This window comes from Hyperolius riggenbachi, chromosome 2 (genome assembly GCF_040937935.1).
Source record: "Hyperolius riggenbachi isolate aHypRig1 chromosome 2, aHypRig1.pri, whole genome shotgun sequence".
Lineage (NCBI taxonomy): Eukaryota > Metazoa > Chordata > Amphibia > Anura > Hyperoliidae > Hyperolius > Hyperolius riggenbachi.
Genome location: NC_090647.1, coordinates 239470527 through 239482228, shown reverse-complemented (window position 1 = coordinate 239482228; position 11702 = coordinate 239470527). Strand labels below are relative to the sequence as shown.

General features: G+C 44.5%; 1 long non-coding RNA gene across 2 annotated transcripts in view; it reads left to right on the top strand.

The window, feature by feature from the left end:
• Positions 1–1175: 1175 nt before the first annotated feature.
• LOC137544255 (uncharacterized) overlaps positions 1176–11702 on the top strand; it is a 28504-nt gene continuing 17977 nt past the window's right edge. For both annotated transcript variants that reach the window (XR_011025799.1, XR_011025798.1), the window contains exons 1-2: positions 1176–1246; positions 6378–6437. This is a non-coding gene — a long non-coding RNA (uncharacterized lncRNA). The remainder of the gene's footprint in view (positions 1247–6377; positions 6438–11702) is intronic.

Here is an 11702-nt window from a genome sequence, read left to right as displayed (position 1 = left end):
CAGACCAATTTGTCTGGTAAGCGGGTGCCTCCACACAGCCAAAATTGATCCTCTGTGAGCCTGTCAGTTTTTTTAGTACATTTCCTTGGTGGCCAATCGTGTCTCCGATCTGAGCTTGAAGACCTTGAAGCAATCCTTTTAGAACAAGTTCTCTTTTTATCGGTGATTGCAGGAGAATAACTTCGCTGTCTTGATGACTTATCTCCTGATCCCGCCTTCTTTGGTTGCGAATGGCCAGACGTAGAGGCCGCAGGTTTTGAATGCGAGTGGAGATCTCTTTCTTTTGTATGCCTGAAATACGGAGAAGAAAAGACTAATATCAGTGTTCTCTAACCAGAGAGTGACAGGGCCCCTTTAACACTTACTCACCCCCCTTACCTTTTGCTCTTAGAGCTGTCTTTTTTAGAAGATTTCCCCATCTTGCACAATATGATAGAGCTGAAAGGAAAGCGAATACAAGCCTCAGCATTTATAGTGCATGCAACATTCTATCTGCGTGAAGCAGGAGATTGCCTGCTTATGACAGTTTGAAAAACCCACCTCTTCGGGTAGAAAGATAGAGTGCCCACAGCTCACCAGGCTAGCAGCCTTCAGCTCCGGCCGCATCCACTGTTATGTGGACGCCGGAAGAGAAAACTTTTTCCTTTATGTCCGGCGCTGTTTGCCAACATCAAAAATGGCCGCCGCCGCACTTCCTGTCTCGGCTCTGAGCCATTCCCAATATGGCCGCCAACCGGAAGTGACACGGCCCGGCCTACCACGCTACACAGCGCTGCACAGCGGCAGCGCAATAGCTGAGACGCAATGCAGGGGAGCGCAGAGCAGCCACAAATACCATTTAGGTATTGCATAGGCGAAACGCTGGAGACCAAACCAGCATAACCATCTGACCCTATCGGCTCATTTAGAGACCTAGGCATCAGGACAACAGGCAGAAGGGGCCCACACTGCCTGGAACCGCAAACAACGCGGAGGTAAGGGATTTATATGTAGCATATATTTGCATATACGGAAACAACTTTAAAGGAGAATCTCTCACTTAAAATCCAAAAAGATAACAGAAAGAAAAAACCTGGTCCACATGATCTGGCAGCGAGGAGGAAAAAAAGGAATGCTGGTGTTTGGGTGGAGTTCAATTTATATAGAGGGTGGGTCCTATCTGGCAGTTGGAGGCGGGGAACTGCCCATATGTTATGCTGCCATGGAGTTGCCAGGAAAACACATTTATCCTCATTGATTATTTATGGTGAGCAAATCAGGGTTACAGATATTCCAGAGATGCTGGATGTATGAGTATGATGCAACAGTCCTAAGGGTACTGCAGCTGGCAAGCACCAGCAGGTACTCTATGACAGTCACACCTGTGTGTGCCTATGCATGCCTACAGAGACAAGGGCATGGGCCAAGAAGCAATAGCTATAGCAGCTGGAACAGATGATTCAGTCTGCTTGATCATTTGAACAGTCAGATTGGGTAGGTTTCATTTGCTGTCTGTATCCAGCATAATGGCGGTCATAAATCAGTTCAATTCAGAAGATACAAATAAAAAAAAATCTGTAAATGTAATCATTTAGATCCGTCACATATTTCTTCTCCATCCAATCATTACCTTATCAAATGATTGGATAAACGATCATGCTTTATGTAAGCCTATGTAAACAGTTGGCTAAAGGTGGCCATACATCAGGCAACTTGGCTGCTAATTGACCATCCGATTCGATTATTACAATCAAATTGGATGAAAATCTGTGCCGCCAAGTCCGTGCCCTATGGACAATGCAACCAATTTCTGGACGAAAAATGGTCGCATTGTCGATCGCACATGCTGCGAGATGTTGGGCCGACTTGCTTGATTAGGTGTGCGGCGGGAATGGCGTGCAATTTTGTGACTATAGACGAACACAATGAAACCCCCCGCGCTGTCTCCCCTAATGAAAAATTTCCTCTTAGTGCCCAGTGTAAAGTATACATTACTTGTCCGCAGCCTGCGCACGCCACATGCTTTCCTAGTAAGTAAAAGTGTACATCCAAGTGAAAGGTAGCACTATTAGTCAAATGTCCTTTTATTAGAAAATAGCGGGGCATGAAAAACAATGATGTTTCAGTACACATAAGTTCCTTTTCCAAGCAAGATATGGATGTTTTATAAAAATAGCATAACCCCCTCCCAGAGCCGTGTCTAGATTCTCCAGCCCCAGAGGCAAAGATTCCAAAGTTCTACCATGTTCCATCTCTTTTTCTGTTTGTAATTGTAAATAGTGAGTGTGTTAATTAACATTTTGCAAATCTTAGTGTGATAAGTAATGACCTCCTAATTGGTGTATAAAGAATGATCCTTATGCTGGGTACACACAATATGTTTTTCCGCTTGATTTTCCATCCGATCGTTTTTTTCCGATCAATTCTCCGCACGATTCTCTTATCTTTCGTTCGTTTTTCGTATCTTTTTTCATCCACTTCTATGAAAAGTCGACTTAAAAAGCGATCAGAAGGAATATCAGACATGTCAGAAATTATCTATCGAACCCAGCTATCGAGCGGAAAAACATATGGTGTGTACCCAGCATCATAGCAGTATTTTTAAACAGAGCTAAAACCGGAGCCCCATTTTAAGACACTTTAAACACCACTCTAACACTCCAGGGCCCTTTCACACTGAGGTGGTGCAGTGTTTTTGGAGACTTTCATACTGCAACGTTACAGTGCAGTGCGACAGAAGTGATATATATTCGCCGCCTTCCCGACGCAGGTCCAAAACAACGTTAACGCTGCAGCGCGTTGCTGCGATCTGCATCAGCCTGGAATTCATGTTAGTAAATGGCAACGCATAGATTCTTAAAAAATCAACAAGATTTACCAAAAATCAACAAGACGTCGCAGCGCGCATGCGCGGAAACGTATTTTAACAATATGCTTCCGTGCACTTCTGCATACGAAGCAGGAAGTGACGGCAATCTCGCGGTGTTGTGTGTTGCTTTGTAACTGCCTCTTGTGTTGCCTACCTGGAACAAGGCCTAACTACTCCGCAGGGGGACTCTCACATCCTCATCACAGTTTAGGGACTTTTATAGGGGGAAAGCCAATTAACTTGTCAAAATGTTTTTTGAATTATGGGAAGAAAACAGAGTGCTCAGAGGAAACAACAAAAAAACAGGGAGAACATATTAACTCTATGCAGATAATGTTCTGGCTGCAGTTTGAATCTGGGACTTTAGTACTGCAAGGCAAGAGTGCCAGCCACCAAGTCTCCAAAAAACTGGCTACTGTCACTGATAATATAAAAAAGATTTTCATACAGCATTACTTTTTGTGTTTCATTATTTTAAAAAGAGCCCCAGCGCTGTACAGTGGTTCTTGAGTAATTTTATTACCAAATTATGCAATAACGAGTGAGAGGGGGCAGGAATCTTGGCCCAGAAAGCACACAGGTGTTATTCATTAACTTACTGTATAATGTAAACAAAATAGCACTGTTAGCATTACTTGGCCAGATGTTGGACAAATAAAGGGGGGGGGGGGGGGGGGGTCCTCTTAATAATCCACAGTGCTGTAGGGAATTGGTAAGAACTCTTTAGGATCTTGACTCTCCTATCTATGTGGGATCTTATTAGTTCATATTTCTTGTTCACGACACATAGTTCTGAGCTGGAGACTTGCTCCCAGCATTATTTTCTAGTTAGAATTAGCATTAGGATGATCTGAATATGATGCATGGGTTATGATTTTTGAGTCACCCATGTGAGATGATTCCTCTCCTTCCTCCTCAGATACAACAGATACAGAGCAACAGTAACTGCCAGGAAAGGTAGGGATACGCCAGGCAGGCTTTGTACCTAACCTACAAGCAAAGTGCCTCATAAATGAATGGATAGCAGCAATAATAAATATGAATATGCTTTAGCCTTGCCCTTTGGCACCATAAGTGTGAGTCATAACCACAATATCCTCATTGGACCAGCACCGTCCTGAAAATATCTCTAGGGCTTGAGGTCACTCCAAAACACTATATACTGTATTCCCACGAAGCCTCTGGAGGGTATATTTACATGCTTGGGGGGGGGGGGGGGGGGTATGTGCCTACCACTATGTGTGGTATTTTATGCAAACTGATCTTTTAGATGATATAAATAAATACTTTTTTTTTTTTTTTTTTAGGATGGTGCTATTTCATTGAGTATATTTTGCCAGGTGCTTGGGGCCTAGTGGATGTCAAGGGGTCCACCTGCCATCTTCTTTTGACCTCTCTTCATGTCAGCTTACCAAAAGCACCATAGGGGCCCCAAATCTACTACCTTGCCCAGGGCCCCATTATATCTTAATCCATCTCTGTATGAGCCCAGTACACAGCAAGAAGCAATACTGGCTGTCATTTCCCTGCTTCTCTCAGGATGGGATGAACTGGGACATGTGAAATCTCACTCCCGTTGTGTGATGTGCACAGTGCGGTACAGACACACAGCATGTACCACCACAGCTTCTTACCCCTCCTTCCCATTCCACTTCTAGGTTTCTGTACAAATAGCTGGCAGCTCCAAAGAGGGGCAATTAAAAATACATTACAATTACAAAAATATGCCACCTTGACAGAATTCAGTTTAGCCATTTTCAAGCCGCATATATTCATAAAAAAGTTAAATAATCCGTCATGAACTCAAAATTATTCTCATCTCATCGGCCATCCCGAGCGCTCTCAATGGCACTGGTCCTCAAGTGTCTGAGAATAATGAGGGATTAAGATATGAATGGGGCCCTAGGCATTGTATTAGTTTTGTGGTCCTTTTGGTAAGCTGCAGTGGAGAGAGGGGACAGAAGGGGACACCCACTAGGCCCCAAGGACCTGCCTAGGTTGCCTGGTGGATGACCCTACTGTGCTCTGTTGTGATGAGAACACAGTGTGGTTAGGGTTGGTGTTGGAATAAGAGCAGGGGTTAGGATTAGCATTATTGTTATGGTTAGAATTACAAGCACATAAAGCTGTCGGTACATGGTCTGCCGTTATATACAGGAGAGGTATGAACATCCACTTCTGCCTTGCTGTTTAGCTAGAACGGAGAGGCTTTGCGGGTAATTCTGCCTGCTAATGGATTTGGGAGAACTGCAGACTCTACTTTCCCTGTAAAAACACACAAAAAAACAAATGTGTTATGAATGTCTGTGTGAACTGAACTGCTAATTTCAGTGTAGTTTCAGGCTCACACAAAAGATAAAAATAAAGGTAAAATAAATAAAGGTAAAAAAATATGAAAATGAAACAAGATAAATATATACGGTAAACTTAAAAAAAGAATATGATTAATAACATCTTTACATCTTTACATTGGTATGGGTGTTTTACTTCAAATACAGGACTCCTAGAGGGAACCCGAGGTGAGAGCGATATGGAGGCTGCCATATTTATTTTCCTTCATACAATACCAGTTGCCTGGCAGACCTCCTGATCCTCTGCCTCATTGTAGCCACAGATCCTGAACAAGCATGCAGCAGATTGGGTACTCTGACTCAGCTGACTCAGGTTTTACTGGATTAGCTATATGCTTGTTCCAGGGTTTTGACTCAGACACTACTTATGCCAGAAGATCAACAATGCTGCCAGGCAACTGGCATTGTTTACAAGGAAATAAATATGACAGCCTCCATATCTTTCCCACCTCGGGTTCCCTTTAATATGAGTCCCTTAGCGTCTGTTGAATGGGTAAAGGACATTGTAAAGACCACATAACCCATTCATTTGGGAGAAGGACATCTGCTCTCACTCTGGGGAAGCATATACCTCTCCCCACTTCCCCTGAGCACTGGTGTGGAGACCCTGGTGATACTGAACACTGGGCACTGGTACTTTGTGACTAAAGGTGGCTATACACTTATAGATTTGCAGCAGATTTGACCATCAGATTTCTGTCAGATGCCTGCCAAGTCGAATCTGACAGGAATCTATCTGATGTGTGCCACAAACTAGGAACAGATTTCCAATAGATTTCATTCTGAAATCTATTGGAAATCTATCTAAATTATTGGACCATTAGGTCTAATGCAACTCTATGGGCCATCCATCTGCTGCCGAGAACAGATCGGCCTAGGTTTTCCATCCTGTCAGATAGATCAAATCGATCAAAATTGGCTGCAAATCGATCGATGGCTGAAATCGACCAGTGTATGGACCACTTTAGTCTCAATTATTTTGTTTTATTAGCTCCTTTGACAAAGTACCTTATTAACCGGCATGTGATTGGGTATCAGCGTTTACTGATGGTGCTTTTGGCATAGGGATAGCAGATTGTACAACTGGTGCACTTAGCTGATTGCAATTTCTAGGATAGTACCATGTTGATCTTGTAAAATAAATAAATAAAATGTTACTATTATCTTCAACTTTCTAGATGCCTTACTAGCTGAGAAACGGTGTTTACTTTAGAAGTGGTTTGTACCAGACCAAGCAAGTATGATACTACTTCTCTTCACTATTAAATAACACAGTAGTAAAAAGGAATGTCTGCATTGTATCACAGAAAGATTTCCTGATTACAGCAGGGATCAGTCATAGCCTAGATTGTAAATAGCCCAGAAGAGTCCCGGAGCCGGTATTATGGAGGAGTGGGACAATGGGATCACATGTGCAGAACTATGAGCCAGTCATGTCAGGTCAGTTCTAGCAACAATGGGCTCTGGCAGAAAATCTTTAGCAGTGGCGTAGCTAAGGAGCTATGGGCCCCGGGGCTTGCCCCCCTCCCCTCCAGCACTCTATACACAATAACTGATACAGCGCACCAAAACCTGCCAAGGACAACACAGTGTCAGAGGTGCAAGAAGGGGATGAGGAACAGCTTGTTAATCATTATTATCATTCAAAGCATTTATAGAAGTGATCATTACAAGCACAGGACAAATAAAGAGCTAATACTGCAGTTGAGACGTGGGCCCCGGTGCGGTCTCCCCCCCCCCCCCCCCCTTGCTCAATGCCCCCCATGCTGCATTACGTGTTCGTCTTCCCCCCAGCAATAGAGCAGCATTAGGTGGCATCTTTGTTCCTTTCCCTCCTTCCTCCAATAGTGTTAGGTTGTCGCTCCAGGTTGCCACGGGATTGATAGTGCTCCCACAGGACACCTGAAGAATATCTGCAGCAGAGAAAACTCACCTGTCTGGCCGGTACGCTCCGGGTTCATTCTGTATGCTTCCACTTCCCTCTTCGCGGGAGCTTCTTCTCTGTGACCCGGCGGCATGTACAGTATGTATTCATGTAATATATTGCCAGGTCACAAAGAAGAGGAGCTTATACTTGCCAAACTCTGTGCTCAATTGCTGAACTCCATACACAGCTGCTGCTATCTCCACCGCTACACTTCAGCAATAAAATGGCTGAACTCTGGCACCTCAGACGCCCAAATTATACTGTCTGCGCCACCATAGCGGCCTATTAATTGTTCCAAAATTACCAATTGGGCATTACCTGCTTTGGGTACACAGGGCTGGCTCATAATGTTTCAGGTTTTCTTTGATTGTTGTCAATGGACCTGGCTCCTTAAATTGTTCTGCTGGCTCCTGTATTTCACTGACTCCTAAATGCCATGCCATCATAATTTGTCTACCCTTGAAGCCAAAACATTGCTTTGGCCCTGTGTAGAGTTACTAGAATGAGTGAGCTTCCACTCTGTACCGTTGAATACCACATGAACCCTTTAAAAAAAAAAAAAAAAAAAAAAAAAACTCCAGTGAAACATTTCTAATAATAATAATAATAATTCCTTTTTTTGTATAGCGCCTTTCTCCTGTCGGACTCAAAGCGCTTGCGAGGCAGCCACAAGAGCGCACTCAGTAGGCAGTAGCAGTGTTAGGGAGTCTTGCCCAATGAACTCCTTACTGAATAGGTGCTGGCTTACTGAGTAGGAAGAACCAGGATTTGAACCCAGGACTCCTACATCAGAGGCAGAGCCCTTAACCATTACACTATCCAGCCATTTCTGTTGCTTGTTTGCCTGTCCCATCAAAGAGACTGAACTGGCAGGAAAAGTCTGTGAGGTATATTTATGAAAATGATTAAAATGACAACTGGGTCAAAACTGCGGCAAGCTGTCCAATCATAAGCATTGGCCTGGGCTGCTGGGCATTTGATCTGGTACTTCTATACAGACTCATTCTAATGTATCTGGAATCTCCATCGCAGATGCACACTTTGCTATTGAAAAAACTTGCCTTAAATAAATATTAACAGCCCAAAAAAAAAAAATCCAGATAGCAGTATTTACAAAGGAGAAAAAAAGACAGAAGTTCTATTGTACTGCTTATCTTCAGTATTGGAATTTAAAGATCCAGCTCAGGCTTGCATACTTTTAATGCATAATGTATACATTTTGTGCATTACAAATGAGACTAATGCACTATTATCACTATTATTTTTTATTACCTTCTGGCTGTATTTGTTGATCTGTCCTCCAGTACCATGTCAGATGCTGCTTGACTGCCGAAACAGCAAACACCCACACCTAACGCCATGATCACCCAGGTGACCACCATAGTGGTGCATGAGAGAGCTGGTATGGGCACAACCAGTCTCTTCCTGTAACCCTATATCTTACCAATCACCGAGAGCTCTGACTAAGCTGTCCCTCATTAAACATGCAATTGTATGGACATCTTTGTCCTCTGTATAACTGCCATTATGCACAAACTTCAGCAGTTTGCAGCAGTCTTCCATACAGAACATATGAGCAGCACTCACTCCTGTGCACAACCCCAATCACCTGACCCCAACCATGTCATCAGTGTCTTGCTGAGAAATTACTGTAACTCTTTGTGGTCAGTATTGCAAGTTCCAATCCAATTTACAGTGGCTTCATGTGTTTTAAAGTACTTAACCCTCCCCACACCATCCCCAGTATGTTTATAAAACTTAAATAAAATAGTAGTGAGGTATGGCTTAGTACTGGAAAGTTAGAGAGATGAGGGGTACACATAGCTTTTACAACCAAACTGCTTAGGTTGTAGGAAGAGTTAAATGCTTTATTATAGAAACCCCACAATCAGCTTTATTCGCCAAGTTCTTGTACCCTAAATTGATTGTGGTATATTGAACATAGTGCAAATATATACAGTGAATACGAATACAGATTCAGCAAGGAAAAAGTGGACAGAAAGAAGTTTAGATTCTGCAGAGCTGCAGATGCAGTGCTGGCCACAAAGTGGTAACCTTTTAGCAGCAGAGGGATGCGGTAGGTGGGATCAGTTTAACAAACTGAGTGCTTGGCTTGCGAGTGTGTTATTGTTCACATGTGCTGTATGTAGAGCTGCTGCAACCATCTTCAGCCTGTGTACATTGTTGGGAATACAGACCATACAGGATTTTATACAACTCTAGCTGTCACAGCCCACCTTCTAGACCACCACCCACTGGACTAGCAGACATGCCCCACCGAGCTGGAGAATCAACATTCACTCTTCTGGCAGCTTGACAATTTCTCTGGAACGAATGTGAAACTTGTGATCACATACTGTATATTCACTTCTACTAAAAGAAAAATTCAGAACAGTAGACTGAAGTAGGGCTTTAAGAATTTAAATATACTATACATACTTTAGCACAATGCTAAGCATTCATAAGCACCAAAAGCAACATTCAGCATGTTTCAGGTACAGTCTGCTCTTTGGAGAAAGCTGCAGCAAACCAATTCAAATGATGAGCTTGCAGAAAGAACATTTGTGCTGCATCCTAGCTGATGTGCTGGTCTGTGTTTACAGAGTTGCAGTAATGCAGTATTTCCGCAGAAATCTGATTTCCATTTTCCGATCCGAAATCAGAATCAGAATCATTTATTTCGCCAAGTACAATGGGGGTTGGTTTTGGCACTACAGGGTCGGTGATGGTACAGTACATGCAGTACATACAGTGGTACACAGTAACAACAGTATGGTGCATAAAAATGCTTTCAGTAACAATGTGGTCAGCGTACAGTAGATTAAAGTAGATACACAGATAAGCCAAGATAAGCCAAGGGGAGGGGACCAGGGGGGGCAATCCGCTGCCCGTCTATGGCGCTCAAACGCTGTGCAGCGATATTTGAATCAGACGCCCCAACAGTCCGACCTTGGAAAAGGGCAGTGAGAGATAGCAAGAAAAAAGAGAAAAAGATGGAGAGAAGAGTAAGTCCATTAGTCTTTTGGCAATGCCTGGCTGGCTGGTGCCCTGGAGTAGTGTTCTGGCTTGGCCTCCGACTCCGCTACTGCTGGGGTGATCTTCTGGGATAAGGAGCTGAAGGATGTCCTCCCCCCCCCCCCCCCCCCCCCAACAAAAAGCACGATATTGAATATTTTTCTTAAAAAGTCTGCCTATGGCAGGGCAACTGCATGGCTCCTTGGGGGCAGGGAAATGGCGGCATGCCCTAGCATGGAGCAGACAGGGATGTGTGGCGAGCGGCTCCTCACCTTGACCTGGATGGGTGGAGGGCTGGCAGTCTCAGTGCTCCAGCTGCAAGGAGAGAGACCTAGCTTCCCTCGAGATGGAGCAGGTGGGGGGTCGTCAAAGCAGGCTGGGATGCAGCAGTAATGATGGCAGTCCTGTACCCTCCCTCACGTCGGAGCAGCCAGGAGCCTGCAGCACAGAGGCTATCATTCATAAAGGAGCTGTCGGTACAGGGAATCAGTGCGGGAAAACACCGCTGCCGGTGTTTTAGACTTCTGGGTGGGCATTCATAAAAAAAACATCCAGGTGCGGTGGCAGTGCGGAGATTCCCCGAACTAGGCAGGCGGTAGGCTGGCGGTAGGCAGGCGGAGACACGGAAGCTGCCGAGTTGATACATTTCTCCGTGTTCCGCTCTGCTGCAGCTGCCTGGGAGGTCTGTGTGTCTCCATTCACTTGCATTGGTATCGCCACATCACAGGGAGCGGTACTTCCCGACCTCTCACCGCTTGCGGTGATCTTTATGAATAAACATTTTGCTACATTTGTTCCGATAATCAACCGCACAAGGCGGTGATTTATCACTCTGCTCGGTAGTGTCATTTTTTTATGCGGAAAGAGCCTTTATGAATGCTGACTTTGCCGAGTGGTCGGTAAAGTCAGCTGTTTTTAGCATTTCCGCATGCGGAAATGCTTTATGAATGATAGCCATAGACGGCTAACTTCTGATGTTCTGGACGAAGCAAAGCAGGCCAGGCAGCAGCGGCGAGGAATGATGGCAGCGGGTGTTTTCCTCCACAATCGATGGTCCGGCGGTAGCAGGCAGCGGGTGTTTTCCTCCACAATCGATGGTCTGGCGGTAGCAGGCAGCGGGTGTTTACCTCCACAATCGATGGTCCGGTGGTAGCAGGCAGCGGGTGTTTTCCTCCACAATTGATGGTCCGGTGGTAGCAGGCACTGGTTGTTTTCCTCCACAATCGATGGTCCGGTGGTAGCAGGCAGCGGGTGTTTTCCTCCGCGATGGATGGTCCGGCGGCAGCAGGCATGTTTTTTCGCAATGGATGCAGAAAATATAGGCACCATTCACACTGGGAATCGCAAAATGCACCATTCACACTGGGAATTGCAAAACGCTACCAAAATTGCTTGCGTTTTGCAAAATCAATTCTCTTGTGATTCTTTACTGTATGGGAAAGCGATTTTGGAGCGATTGGGTTTAGCGATTCTTTGCAGCTTGCTAGCAGCAGTTCATCTCTCAGATCCACTGTACCAAAGCAAAAACTGTAATCTATCCTATTCAATCATGATGAAATAC